The sequence below is a fragment of the Schistocerca americana genome, unplaced genomic scaffold (assembly GCF_021461395.2).
Source record: "Schistocerca americana isolate TAMUIC-IGC-003095 unplaced genomic scaffold, iqSchAmer2.1 HiC_scaffold_305, whole genome shotgun sequence".
NCBI lineage: Eukaryota > Metazoa > Arthropoda > Insecta > Orthoptera > Acrididae > Schistocerca > Schistocerca americana.
Genome location: NW_025726022.1, coordinates 88801 through 102431, shown reverse-complemented (window position 1 = coordinate 102431; position 13631 = coordinate 88801). Strand labels below are relative to the sequence as shown.

At 50.9% G+C, this 13631-nt stretch overlaps 18 non-coding genes across 18 annotated transcripts; all 18 read left to right on the top strand.

Annotated features, from left to right (window-relative positions):
* Positions 1-135: 135 nt before the first annotated feature.
* On the top strand, positions 136-208 carry Trnaa-ugc. Its single transcript has one exon. It is a non-coding gene; the product is annotated as a tRNA-Ala (tRNA).
* Positions 209-613: 405 nt separating this feature from the next.
* Positions 614-686, top strand: Trnaa-agc. Its single transcript has one exon. It is a non-coding gene; the product is annotated as a tRNA-Ala (tRNA).
* Positions 687-1688: 1002 nt separating this feature from the next.
* On the top strand, positions 1689-1761 carry Trnaa-ugc. The gene has a single exon. It is a non-coding gene; the product is annotated as a tRNA-Ala (tRNA).
* Positions 1762-2177: 416 nt separating this feature from the next.
* Trnaa-agc lies at positions 2178-2250 on the top strand. Its single transcript has one exon. It is a non-coding gene; the product is annotated as a tRNA-Ala (tRNA).
* A 1002-nt stretch (positions 2251-3252) lies between these two features.
* Trnaa-ugc lies at positions 3253-3325 on the top strand. The gene has a single exon. It is a non-coding gene; the product is annotated as a tRNA-Ala (tRNA).
* A 405-nt stretch (positions 3326-3730) lies between these two features.
* Trnaa-agc lies at positions 3731-3803 on the top strand. Its single transcript has one exon. It is a non-coding gene; the product is annotated as a tRNA-Ala (tRNA).
* A 1002-nt stretch (positions 3804-4805) lies between these two features.
* On the top strand, positions 4806-4878 carry Trnaa-ugc. The gene has a single exon. It is a non-coding gene; the product is annotated as a tRNA-Ala (tRNA).
* A 416-nt stretch (positions 4879-5294) lies between these two features.
* Positions 5295-5367, top strand: Trnaa-agc. Its single transcript has one exon. It is a non-coding gene; the product is annotated as a tRNA-Ala (tRNA).
* A 1013-nt stretch (positions 5368-6380) lies between these two features.
* Trnaa-ugc lies at positions 6381-6453 on the top strand. Its single transcript has one exon. It is a non-coding gene; the product is annotated as a tRNA-Ala (tRNA).
* A 405-nt stretch (positions 6454-6858) lies between these two features.
* On the top strand, positions 6859-6931 carry Trnaa-agc. The gene has a single exon. It is a non-coding gene; the product is annotated as a tRNA-Ala (tRNA).
* A 1002-nt stretch (positions 6932-7933) lies between these two features.
* On the top strand, positions 7934-8006 carry Trnaa-ugc. Its single transcript has one exon. It is a non-coding gene; the product is annotated as a tRNA-Ala (tRNA).
* Positions 8007-8422: 416 nt separating this feature from the next.
* On the top strand, positions 8423-8495 carry Trnaa-agc. The gene has a single exon. It is a non-coding gene; the product is annotated as a tRNA-Ala (tRNA).
* Positions 8496-9508: 1013 nt separating this feature from the next.
* Trnaa-ugc lies at positions 9509-9581 on the top strand. The gene has a single exon. It is a non-coding gene; the product is annotated as a tRNA-Ala (tRNA).
* Positions 9582-9986: 405 nt separating this feature from the next.
* Trnaa-agc lies at positions 9987-10059 on the top strand. The gene has a single exon. It is a non-coding gene; the product is annotated as a tRNA-Ala (tRNA).
* A 1013-nt stretch (positions 10060-11072) lies between these two features.
* Trnaa-ugc lies at positions 11073-11145 on the top strand. Its single transcript has one exon. It is a non-coding gene; the product is annotated as a tRNA-Ala (tRNA).
* A 405-nt stretch (positions 11146-11550) lies between these two features.
* Trnaa-agc lies at positions 11551-11623 on the top strand. Its single transcript has one exon. It is a non-coding gene; the product is annotated as a tRNA-Ala (tRNA).
* Positions 11624-12636: 1013 nt separating this feature from the next.
* On the top strand, positions 12637-12709 carry Trnaa-ugc. Its single transcript has one exon. It is a non-coding gene; the product is annotated as a tRNA-Ala (tRNA).
* A 405-nt stretch (positions 12710-13114) lies between these two features.
* On the top strand, positions 13115-13187 carry Trnaa-agc. The gene has a single exon. It is a non-coding gene; the product is annotated as a tRNA-Ala (tRNA).
* The last annotated feature ends 444 nt before the right edge of the window (positions 13188-13631 follow it).

Sequence of the window (13631 nt, the reverse complement as noted above, 5' to 3'; positions counted from 1 at the left end):
CTTGGAACTCTTGCGTATGTGAACGTGTCCGCGCCTTTGTACTCTGGTCCCTTCACCCCTGCAAACCAACCAACCATCGTGTCCGTGCACATAAGAGTAGCAAAGAACGGAGAACAGCGCAGCTTGGTTGTGCTTGGGGGCGTAGCTCAGTTGGTAGAGCGTTCGCTTTGCATGTGAAAGGTCCCGGGTTCAAGCCCCGGCGCCTCCATGTTTTGTGGTAAGTGTTGGTCGCGGCGAGCCTAAAGGCACGCAAGATGTTGCAAAGCCAGCGTCACAGACTCGTATACTGACGTAAGGAGAGCAAGAGGTAAATGTGAGGACCGGCTGTTGTCGAGGTGTCATCGAGTGCAAATCTGCCTTAGGTATAACGGCCTAACCTCAATGAAGTCTAGAGAGTGGACAACACGTTCGTCTACCCCAGAGCGTTGGCCGAACGCTATTTTCGACGTCGTGCGTGCCACTTTGATTTTGGCCAACTACGATTCGATACAGAATGCAGGAAACCTGAAAGACACCCTCACGGACACATTGAGAGTAGTGTTTGTCAGCGGAATAATGGGAGTGCAAGGGTCTGTGTCATTGATATGGCTGTATGTAGCGCAGTTCGTCAGCAGGGGGCGTAGCTCAGATGGTAGAGCGCTCGCTTAGCATGCGAGAGGTACTGGGATCGATACCCAGCGCCTCCAGAATTTTTAACACACCAACATGCGCACACTGCCATGCAAGTGGAATAATTCACAGCCAGAAAATGTGTCAAGGCAGATACGAGCCAACGATTAGCAGCCACAATTGGCAAGCGTGCTGTAATGCGCACGAAGCACCCTCCTCCCACCACTACACTTAATTTAGAAACAGTACAAGTGTTCCCATAAGATTCTCAAACCTATGTCGCAAAGATCAGCCTTGCGCCGAATTCACAAAAATCCCACTGCACATTCCAATTCTTTACGTGCAGTCGGCTGCTACTGGTGTTGCTAGTTGTGACTGCTGATGACAGATGCCGTAGCAATCAATTCATGGAGTGAGTTGTATGTTTTGCGATACTCTGTCTCTGACAAGCAAGCAGAGGTGACATAGGCGCGAACACAGGAAGCTTGCAGCCCCTCGCTGCCTGCAGACACCGAACAGCCACACTAGGAGGGCGGCCTAAGTCGTAGGCGAAATGTGCTCATTCGCTTGTGTGCGACGTCAAGCTCTAAATAAGGCTGTCACTAGCGTGAGCGTCGTGTAAAGTCGGAAAAGTCGTCTGCGTGGGTGAGTGCCATGTTTGGGGAGCGTTTCGTAGTTTGCGCAGTGCAATGGAGACGCGGAAAGTTGTTGTGGCCCAGTCTTTTGCAGTTGGACGACAAGAGTGGTACACAGTAGTAAAGTGCGAGGCAGTGAGTTGGCATGAACAGTCGAGTGCACAATGGGTCTTCAGATGTGCTTGTTACCTCAGGTGCTGTGTGATTGTCGACATGGAGTGAAAACGGAGCAACTTGTGACTGTCCCTTCAATTTAAGACGTTAAAAACGGACGGAATTTGCAGTCGTAATACCAGAGCATCGAAACTACTTGGAACTCTTGCGTATGTGAACGTGTCCGCGCCTTTGTACTCTGGTCCCTTCACCCCTGCAAACCAACCAACCATCGCGTCCGTGCGCATAAGAGTCGCAAAGAACGGAGATCAGCGCAGCTTGCTTGTGCTTGGGGGCGTAGCTCAGTTGGTAGAGCGTTCGCTTTGCATGTGAAAGGTCCCGGGTTCAAGCCCCGGCGCCTCCATGTTTTGTGGTCAGTGCGTGGTAAGTGTTGGTCGCGGTGAGCCTAAAGGCACGCAAGATGTTGCAAAGCCAGCGTCACAGACTCGTATACTGACGTAAGGAGAACAAGACGTAAATGTGAGGACCGGCTGTTGTCGAGGTGTCATCGAGTGCAAATCTGCCTTAGGTATAACGGCCTAACCTCAATGAAGTCTAGAGAGTGGACAACACGTTCGTCTACCTCAGAGCGTTGGCCGAACGCTATTTTCGACGTCGTGCGTGCCACTTTGATTTTGGCCAACTACGATTCGATACAGAATGCAGGAAACCTGAAAGACACCCTCACGGACACATTGAGAGTAGTGTTTGTCAGCGGAATAATGGGAGTGCAAGGGTCTGTGTCATTGATATGGCTGTATGTAGCGCAGTTCGTCAGCAGGGGGCGTAGCTCAGATGGTAGAGCGCTCGCTTAGCATGCGAGAGGTACTGGGATCGATACCCAGCGCCTCCAGAATTTTTAACACACCAACATGCGCACACTGCCATGCAAGTGGAATAATTCACAGCCAGAAAATGTGTCAAGGCAGATACGAGCCAACGATTAGCAGCCACAATTGGCAAGCGTGCTGTAATGCGCACGAAGCACCCTCCTCCCACCACTACACTTAATTTAGAAACAGTACAAGTGTTCCCATAAGATTCTCAAACCTATGTCGCAAAGATCAGCCTTGCGCCGAATTCACAAAAATCCCACTGCACATTCCAATTCTTGACGTGCAGTCGGCTGCTACTGGTGTTGCTAGTTGTGACTGCTGATGACAGATGCCGTAGCAATCAATTCATGGAGTGAGTTGTATGTTTTGCGATACTCTGTCTCTGACAAGCAAGCAGAGGTGACATAGGCGCGAACACAGGAAGCTTGCAGCCCCTCGCTGCCTGCAGACACCGAACAGCCACACTAGGAGGGCGGCCTAAGTCGTAGGCGAAATGTGCTCATTCGCTTGTGTGCGACGTCAAGCTCTAAATAAGGCTGTCACTAGCGTGAGCGTCGTGTAAAGTCGGAAAAGTCGTCTGCGTGGGTGAGTGCCATGTTTGGGGAGCGTTTCGTAGTTTGCGCAGTGCAATGGAGACGCGGAAAGTTGTTGTGGGCCAGTCTTTTGCAGTTGGACGACAAGAGTGGTACACAGTAGTAAAGTGCGAGGCAGTGAGTTGGCATGAACAGTCGAGTGCACAATGGGTCTTCAGATGTGCTTGTTACCTCAGGTGCTGTGTGATTGTCGACATGGAGTGAAAACGGAGCAACTTGTGACTGTCCCTTCAATTTAAGACGTTAAAGACGGACGGAATTTGCAGTCGTAATACCAGAGCATCGAAACTACTTGGAACTCTTGCGTATGTGAACGTGTCCGCGCCTTTGTACTCTGGTCCCTTCACCCCTGCAAACCAACCAACCATCGTGTCCGTGCACATAAGAGTAGCAAAGAACGGAGAACAGCGCAGCTTGGTTGTGCTTGGGGGCGTAGCTCAGTTGGTAGAGCGTTCGCTTTGCATGTGAAAGGTCCCGGGTTCAAGCCCCGGCGCCTCCATGTTTTGTGGTAAGTGTTGGTCGCGGCGAGCCTAAAGGCACGCAAGATGTTGCAAAGCCAGCGTCACAGACTCGTATACTGACGTAAGGAGAGCAAGAGGTAAATGTGAGGACCGGCTGTTGTCGAGGTGTCATCGAGTGCAAATCTGCCTTAGGTATAACGGCCTAACCTCAATGAAGTCTAGAGAGTGGACAACACGTTCGTCTACCCCAGAGCGTTGGCCGAACGCTATTTTCGACGTCGTGCGTGCCACTTTGATTTTGGCCAACTACGATTCGATACAGAATGCAGGAAACCTGAAAGACACCCTCACGGACACATTGAGAGTAGTGTTTGTCAGCGGAATAATGGGAGTGCAAGGGTCTGTGTCATTGATATGGCTGTATGTAGCGCAGTTCGTCAGCAGGGGGCGTAGCTCAGATGGTAGAGCGCTCGCTTAGCATGCGAGAGGTACTGGGATCGATACCCAGCGCCTCCAGAATTTTTAACACACCAACATGCGCACACTGCCATGCAAGTGGAATAATTCACAGCCAGAAAATGTGTCAAGGCAGATACGAGCCAACGATTAGCAGCCACAATTGGCAAGCGTGCTGTAATGCGCACGAAGCACCCTCCTCCCACCACTACACTTAATTTAGAAACAGTACAAGTGTTCCCATAAGATTCTCAAACCTATGTCGCAAAGATCAGCCTTGCGCCGAATTCACAAAAATCCCACTGCACATTCCAATTCTTTACGTGCAGTCGGCTGCTACTGGTGTTGCTAGTTGTGACTGCTGATGACAGATGCCGTAGCAATCAATTCATGGAGTGAGTTGTATGTTTTGCGATACTCTGTCTCTGACAAGCAAGCAGAGGTGACATAGGCGCGAACACAGGAAGCTTGCAGCCCCTCGCTGCCTGCAGACACCGAACAGCCACACTAGGAGGGCGGCCTAAGTCGTAGGCGAAATGTGCTCATTCGCTTGTGTGCGACGTCAAGCTCTAAATAAGGCTGTCACTAGCGTGAGCGTCGTGTAAAGTCGGAAAAGTCGTCTGCGTGGGTGAGTGCCATGTTTGGGGAGCGTTTCGTAGTTTGCGCAGTGCAATGGAGACGCGGAAAGTTGTTGTGGGCCAGTCTTTTGCAGTTGGACGACAAGAGTGGTACACAGTAGTAAAGTGCGAGGCAGTGAGTTGGCATGAACAGTCGAGTGCACAATGGGTCTTCAGATGTGCTTGTTACCTCAGGTGCTGTGTGATTGTCGACATGGAGTGAAAACGGAGCAACTTGTGACTGTCCCTTCAATTTAAGACGTTAAAAACGGACGGAATTTGCAGTCGTAATACCAGAGCATCGAAACTACTTGGAACTCTTGCGTATGTGAACGTGTCCGCGCCTTTGTACTCTGGTCCCTTCACCCCTGCAAACCAACCAACCATCGCGTCCGTGCGCATAAGAGTCGCAAAGAACGGAGATCAGCGCAGCTTGCTTGTGCTTGGGGGCGTAGCTCAGTTGGTAGAGCGTTCGCTTTGCATGTGAAAGGTCCCGGGTTCAAGCCCCGGCGCCTCCATGTTTTGTGGTCAGTGCGTGGTAAGTGTTGGTCGCGGTGAGCCTAAAGGCACGCAAGATGTTGCAAAGCCAGCGTCACAGACTCGTATACTGACGTAAGGAGAACAAGACGTAAATGTGAGGACCGGCTGTTGTCGAGGTGTCATCGAGTGCAAATCTGCCTTAGGTATAACGGCCTAACCTCAATGAAGTCTAGAGAGTGGACAACACGTTCGTCTACCTCAGAGCGTTGGCCGAACGCTATTTTCGACGTCGTGCGTGCCACTTTGATTTTGGCCAACTACGATTCGATACAGAATGCAGGAAACCTGAAAGACACCCTCACGGACACATTGAGAGTAGTGTTTGTCAGCGGAATAATGGGAGTGCAAGGGTCTGTGTCATTGATATGGCTGTATGTAGCGCAGTTCGTCAGCAGGGGGCGTAGCTCAGATGGTAGAGCGCTCGCTTAGCATGCGAGAGGTACTGGGATCGATACCCAGCGCCTCCAGAATTTTTAACACACCAACATGCGCACACTGCCATGCAAGTGGAATAATTCACAGCCAGAAAATGTGTCAAGGCAGATACGAGCCAACGATTAGCAGCCACAATTGGCAAGCGTGCTGTAATGCGCACGAAGCACCCTCCTCCCACCACTACACTTAATTTAGAAACAGTACAAGTGTTCCCATAAGATTCTCAAACCTATGTCGCAAAGATCAGCCTTGCGCCGAATTCACAAAAATCCCACTGCACATTCCAATTCTTGACGTGCAGTCGGCTGCTACTGGTGTTGCTAGTTGTGACTGCTGATGACAGATGCCGTAGCAATCAATTCATGGAGTGAGTTGTATGTTTTGCGATACTCTGTCTCTGACAAGCAAGCAGAGGTGACATAGGCGCGAACACAGGAAGCTTGCAGCCCCTCGCTGCCTGCAGACACCGAACAGCCACACTAGGAGGGCGGCCTAAGTCGTAGGCGAAATGTGCTCATTCGCTTGTGTGCGACGTCAAGCTCTAAATAAGGCTGTCACTAGCGTGAGCGTTGCGTGAGCGTCGTGTAAAGTCGGAAAAGTCGTCTGCGTGGGTGAGTGCCATGTTTGGGGAGCGTTTCGTAGTTTGCGCAGTGCAATGGAGACGCGGAAAGTTGTTGTGGGCCAGTCTTTTGCAGTTGGACGACAAGAGTGGTACACAGTAGTAAAGTGCGAGGCAGTGAGTTGGCATGAACAGTCGAGTGCACAATGGGTCTTCAGATGTGCTTGTTACCTCAGGTGCTGTGTGATTGTCGACATGGAGTGAAAACGGAGCAACTTGTGACTGTCCCTTCAATTTAAGACGTTAAAGACGGACGGAATTTGCAGTCGTAATACCAGAGCATCGAAACTACTTGGAACTCTTGCGTATGTGAACGTGTCCGCGCCTTTGTACTCTGGTCCCTTCACCCCTGCAAACCAACCAACCATCGTGTCCGTGCACATAAGAGTAGCAAAGAACGGAGAACAGCGCAGCTTGGTTGTGCTTGGGGGCGTAGCTCAGTTGGTAGAGCGTTCGCTTTGCATGTGAAAGGTCCCGGGTTCAAGCCCCGGCGCCTCCATGTTTTGTGGTAAGTGTTGGTCGCGGCGAGCCTAAAGGCACGCAAGATGTTGCAAAGCCAGCGTCACAGACTCGTATACTGACGTAAGGATTGCAAGAGGTAAATGTGAGGACCGGCTGTTGTCGAGGTGTCATCGAGTGCAAATCTGCCTTAGGTATAACGGCCTAACCTCAATGAAGTCTAGAGAGTGGACAACGCGTTCGTCTACCCCAGAGCGTTGGCCGAACGCTATTTTCGACGTCGTGCGTGCCACTTTGATTTTGGCCAACTACGATTCGATACAGAATGCAGGAAACCTGAAAGACACCCTCACGGACACATTGAGAGTAGTGTTTGTCAGCGGAATAATGGGAGTGCAAGGGTCTGTGTCATTGATATGGCTGTATGTAGCGCAGTTCGTCAGCAGGGGGCGTAGCTCAGATGGTAGAGCGCTCGCTTAGCATGCGAGAGGTACTGGGATCGATACCCAGCGCCTCCAGAATTTTTAACACACCAACATGCGCACACTGCCATGCAAGTGGAATAATTCACAGCCAGAAAATGTGTCAAGGCAGATACGAGCCAACGATTAGCAGCCACAATTGGCAAGCGTGCTGTAATGCGCACGAAGCACCCTCCTCCCACCACTACACTTAATTTAGAAACAGTACAAGTGTTCCCATAAGATTCTCAAACCTATGTCGCAAAGATCAGCCTTGCGCCGAATTCACAAAAATCCCACTGCACATTCCAATTCTTTACGTGCAGTCGGCTGCTACTGGTGTTGCTAGTTGTGACTGCTGATGACAGATGCCGTAGCAATCAATTCATGGAGTGAGTTGTATGTTTTGCGATACTCTGTCTCTGACAAGCAAGCAGAGGTGACATAGGCGCGAACACAGGAAGCTTGCAGCCCCTCGCTGCCTGCAGACACCGAACAGCCACACTAGGAGGGCGGCCTAAGTCGTAGGCGAAATGTGCTCATTCGCTTGTGTGCGACGTCAAGCTCTAAATAAGGCTGTCACTAGCGTGAGCGTCGTGTAAAGTCGGAAAAGTCGTCTGCGTGGGTGAGTGCCATGTTTGGGGAGCGTTTCGTAGTTTGCGCAGTGCAATGGAGACGCGGAAAGTTGTTGTGGCCCAGTCTTTTGCAGTTGGACGACAAGAGTGGTACACAGTAGTAAAGTGCGAGGCAGTGAGTTGGCATGAACAGTCGAGTGCACAATGGGTCTTCAGATGTGCTTGTTACCTCAGGTGCTGTGTGATTGTCGACATGGAGTGAAAACGGAGCAACTTGTGACTGTCCCTTCAATTTAAGACGTTAAAAACGGACGGAATTTGCAGTCGTAATACCAGAGCATCGAAACTACTTGGAACTCTTGCGTATGTGAACGTGTCCGCGCCTTTGTACTCTGGTCCCTTCACCCCTGCAAACCAACCAACCATCGCGTCCGTGCACATAAGAGTCGCAAAGAACGGAGATCAGCGCAGCTTGCTTGTGCTTGGGGGCGTAGCTCAGTTGGTAGAGCGTTCGCTTTGCATGTGAAAGGTCCCGGGTTCAAGCCCCGGCGCCTCCATGTTTTGTGGTCAGTGCGTGGTAAGTGTTGGTCGCGGTGAGCCTAAAGGCACGCAAGATGTTGCAAAGCCAGCGTCACAGACTCGTATACTGACGTAAGGAGAACAAGACGTAAATGTGAGGACCGGCTGTTGTCGAGGTGTCATCGAGTGCAAATCTGCCTTAGGTATAACGGCCTAACCTCAATGAAGTCTAGAGAGTGGACAACACGTTCGTCTACCTCAGAGCGTTGGCCGAACGCTATTTTCGACGTCGTGCGTGCCACTTTGATTTTGGCCAACTACGATTCGATACAGAATGCAGGAAACCTGAAAGACACCCTCACGGACACATTGAGAGTAGTGTTTGTCAGCGGAATAATGGGAGTGCAAGGGTCTGTGTCATTGATATGGCTGTATGTAGCGCAGTTCGTCAGCAGGGGGCGTAGCTCAGATGGTAGAGCGCTCGCTTAGCATGCGAGAGGTACTGGGATCGATACCCAGCGCCTCCAGAATTTTTAACACACCAACATGCGCACACTGCCATGCAAGTGGAATAATTCACAGCCAGAAAATGTGTCAAGGCAGATACGAGCCAACGATTAGCAGCCACAATTGGCAAGCGTGCTGTAATGCGCACGAAGCACCCTCCTCCCACCACTACACTTAATTTAGAAACAGTACAAGTGTTCCCATAAGATTCTCAAACCTATGTCGCAAAGATCAGCCTTGCGCCGAATTCACAAAAATCCCACTGCACATTCCAATTCTTGACGTGCAGTCGGCTGCTACTGGTGTTGCTAGTTGTGACTGCTGATGACAGATGCCGTAGCAATCAATTCATGGAGTGAGTTGTATGTTTTGCGATACTCTGTCTCTGACAAGCAAGCAGAGGTGACATAGGCGCGAACACAGGAAGCTTGCAGCCCCTCGCTGCCTGCAGACACCGAACAGCCACACTAGGAGGGCGGCCTAAGTCGTAGGCGAAATGTGCTCATTCGCTTGTGTGCGACGTCAAGCTCTAAATAAGGCTGTCACTAGCGTGAGCGTTGCGTGAGCGTCGTGTAAAGTCGGAAAAGTCGTCTGCGTGGGTGAGTGCCATGTTTGGGGAGCGTTTCGTAGTTTGCGCAGTGCAATGGAGACGCGGAAAGTTGTTGTGGGCCAGTCTTTTGCAGTTGGACGACAAGAGTGGTACACAGTAGTAAAGTGCGAGGCAGTGAGTTGGCATGAACAGTCGAGTGCACAATGGGTCTTCAGATGTGCTTGTTACCTCAGGTGCTGTGTGATTGTCGACATGGAGTGAAAACGGAGCAACTTGTGACTGTCCCTTCAATTTAAGACGTTAAAGACGGACGGAATTTGCAGTCGTAATACCAGAGCATCGAAACTACTTGGAACTCTTGCGTATGTGAACGTGTCCGCGCCTTTGTACTCTGGTCCCTTCACCCCTGCAAACCAACCAACCATCGTGTCCGTGCACATAAGAGTAGCAAAGAACGGAGAACAGCGCAGCTTGGTTGTGCTTGGGGGCGTAGCTCAGTTGGTAGAGCGTTCGCTTTGCATGTGAAAGGTCCCGGGTTCAAGCCCCGGCGCCTCCATGTTTTGTGGTAAGTGTTGGTCGCGGCGAGCCTAAAGGCACGCAAGATGTTGCAAAGCCAGCGTCACAGACTCGTATACTGACGTAAGGAGAGCAAGACGTAAATGTGAGGACCGGCTGTTGTCGAGGTGTCATCGAGTGCAAATCTGCCTTAGGTATAACGGCCTAACCTCAATGAAGTCTAGAGAGTGGACAACACGTTCGTCTACCCCAGAGCGTTGGCCGAACGCTATTTTCGACGTCGTGCGTGCCACTTTGATTTTGGCCAACTACGATTCGATACAGAATGCAGGAAACCTGAAAGACACCCTCACGGACACATTGAGAGTAGTGTTTGTCAGCGGAATAATGGGAGTGCAAGGGTCTGTGTCATTGATATGGCTGTATGTAGCGCAGTTCGTCAGCAGGGGGCGTAGCTCAGATGGTAGAGCGCTCGCTTAGCATGCGAGAGGTACTGGGATCGATACCCAGCGCCTCCAGAATTTTTAACACACCAACATGCGCACACTGCCATGCAAGTGGAATAATTCACAGCCAGAAAATGTGTCAAGGCAGATACGAGCCAACGATTAGCAGCCACAATTGGCAAGCGTGCTGTAATGCGCACGAAGCACCCTCCTCCCACCACTACACTTAATTTAGAAACAGTACAAGTGTTCCCATAAGATTCTCAAACCTATGTCGCAAAGATCAGCCTTGCGCCGAATTCACAAAAATCCCACTGCACATTCCAATTCTTGACGTGCAGTCGGCTGCTACTGGTGTTGCTAGTTGTGACTGCTGATGACAGATGCCGTAGCAATCAATTCATGGAGTGAGTTGTATGTTTTGCGATACTCTGTCTCTGACAAGCAAGCAGAGGTGACATAGGCGCGAACACAGGAAGCTTGCAGCCCCTCGCTGCCTGCAGACACCGAACAGCCACACTAGGAGGGCGGCCTAAGTCGTAGGCGAAATGTGCTCATTCGCTTGTGTGCGACGTCAAGCTCTAAATAAGGCTGTCACTAGTGTGAGCGTTGCGTGAGCGTCGTGTAAAGTCGGAAAAGTCGTCTGCGTGGGTGAGTGCCATGTTTGGGGAGCGTTTCGTAGTTTGCGCAGTGCAATGGAGACGCGGAAAGTTGTTGTGGCCCAGTCTTTTGCAGTTGGACGACAAGAGTGGTACACAGTAGTAAAGTGCGAGGCAGTGAGTTGGCATGAACAGTCGAGTGCACAATGGGTCTTCAGATGTGCTTGTTACCTCAGGTGCTGTGTGATTGTCGACATGGAGTGAAAACGGAGCAACTTGTGACTGTCCCTTCAATTTAAGACGTTAAAGACGGACGGAATTTGCAGTCGTAATACCAGAGCATCGAAACTACTTGGAACTCTTGCGTATGTGAACGTGTCCGCGCCTTTGTACTCTGGTCCCTTCACCCCTGCAAACCAACCAACCATCGTGTCCGTGCACATAAGAGTAGCAAAGAACGGAGAACAGCGCAGCTTGGTTGTGCTTGGGGGCGTAGCTCAGTTGGTAGAGCGTTCGCTTTGCATGTGAAAGGTCCCGGGTTCAAGCCCCGGCGCCTCCATGTTTTGTGGTAAGTGTTGGTCGCGGCGAGCCTAAAGGCACGCAAGATGTTGCAAAGCCAGCGTCACAGACTCGTATACTGACGTAAGGAGAGCAAGACGTAAATGTGAGGACCGGCTGTTGTCGAGGTGTCATCGAGTGCAAATCTGCCTTAGGTATAACGGCCTAACCTCAATGAAGTCTAGAGAGTGGACAACACGTTCGTCTACCCCAGAGCGTTGGCCGAACGCTATTTTCGACGTCGTGCGTGCCACTTTGATTTTGGCCAACTACGATTCGATACAGAATGCAGGAAACCTGAAAGACACCCTCACGGACACATTGAGAGTAGTGTTTGTCAGCGGAATAATGGGAGTGCAAGGGTCTGTGTCATTGATATGGCTGTATGTAGCGCAGTTCGTCAGCAGGGGGCGTAGCTCAGATGGTAGAGCGCTCGCTTAGCATGCGGGAGGTACTGGGATCGATACCCAGCGCCTCCAGAATTTTTAACACACCAACATGCGCACACTGCCATGCAAGTGGAATAATTCACAGCCAGAAAATGTGTCAAGGCAGATACGAGCCAACGATTAGCAGCCACAATTGGCAAGCGTGCTGTAATGCGCACGAAGCACCCTCCTCCCACCACTACACTTAATTTAGAAACAGTACAAGTGTTCCCATAAGATTCTCAAACCTATGTCGCAAAGATCAGCCTTGCGCCGAATTCACAAAAATCCCACTGCACATTCCAATTCTTGACGTGCAGTCGGCTGCTACTGGTGTTGCTAGTTGTGACTGCTGATGACAGATGCCGTAGCAATCAATTCATGGAGTGAGTTGTATGTTTTGCGATACTCTGTCTCTGACAAGCAAGCAGAGGTGACATAGGCGCGAACACAGGAAGCTTGCAGCCCCTCGCTGCCTGCAGACACCGAACAGCCACACTAGGAGGGCGGCCTAAGTCGTAGGCGAAATGTGCTCATTCGCTTGTGTGCGACGTCAAGCTCTAAATAAGGCTGTCACTAGCGTGAGCGTTGCGTGAGCGTCGTGTAAAGTCGGAAAAGTCGTCTGCGTGGGTGAGTGCCATGTTTGGGGAGCGTTTCGTAGTTTGCGCAGTGCAATGGAGACGCGGAAAGTTGTTGTGGCCCAGTCTTTTGCAGTTGGACGACAAGAGTGGTACACAGTAGTAAAGTGCGAGGCAGTGAGTTGGCATGAACAGTCGAGTGCACAATGGGTCTTCAGATGTGCTTGTTACCTCAGGTGCTGTGTGATTGTCGACATGGAGTGAAAACGGAGCAACTTGTGACTGTCCCTTCAATTTAAGACGTTAAAGACGGACGGAATTTGCAGTCGTAATACCAGAGCATCGAAACTACTTGGAACTCTTGCGTATGTGAACGTGTCCGCGCCTTTGTACTCTGGTCCCTTCACCCCTGCAAACCAACCAACCATCGTGTCCGTGCACATAAGAGTAGCAAAGAACGGAGAACAGCGCAGCTTGGTTGTGCTTGGGGGCGTAGCTCAGTTGGTAGAGCGTTCGCTTTGCATGTGAAAGGTCCCGGGTTCAAGCCCCGGCGCCTCCATGTTTTGTGGTAAGTGTTGGTCGCGGCGAGCCTAAAGGCACGCAAGATGTTGCAAAGCCAGCGTCACAGACTCGTATACTGACGTAAGGAGAGCAAGACGTAAATGTGAGGACCGGCTGTTGTCGAGGTGTCATCGAGTGCAAATCTGCCTTAGGTATAACGGCCTAACCTCAATGAAGTCTAGAGAGTGGACAACACGTTCGTCTACCCCAGAGCGTTGGCCGAACGCTATTTTCGACGTCGTGCGTGCCACTTTGATTTTGGCCAACTACGATTCGATACAGAATGCAGGAAACCTGAAAGACACCCTCACGGACACATTGAGAGTAGTGTTTGTCAGCGGAATAATGGGAGTGCAAGGGTCTGTGTCATTGATATGGCTGTATGTAGCGCAGTTCGTCAGCAGGGGGCGTAGCTCAGATGGTAGAGCGCTCGCTTAGCATGCGAGAGGTACTGGGATCGATACCCAGCGCCTCCAGAATTTTTAACACACCAACATGCGCACACTGCCATGCAAGTGGAATAATTCACAGCCAGAAAATGTGTCAAGGCAGATACGAGCCAACGATTAGCAGCCACAATTGGCAAGCGTGCTGTAATGCGCACGAAGCACCCTCCTCCCACCACTACACTTAATTTAGAAACAGTACAAGTGTTCCCATAAGATTCTCAAACCTATGTCGCAAAGATCAGCCTTGCGCCGAATTCACAAAAATCCCACTGCACATTCCAATTCTTTACGTGCAGTCGGCTGCTACTGGTGTTGCTAGTTGTGACTGCTGATGACAGATGCCGTAGCAATCAATTCATGGAGTGAGTTGTATGTTTTGCGATACTCTGTCTCTGACAAGCAAGCAGAGGTGACATAGGCGCGAACACAGGAAGCTTGCAGCCCCTCGCTGCCTGCAGACACCGAACAGCC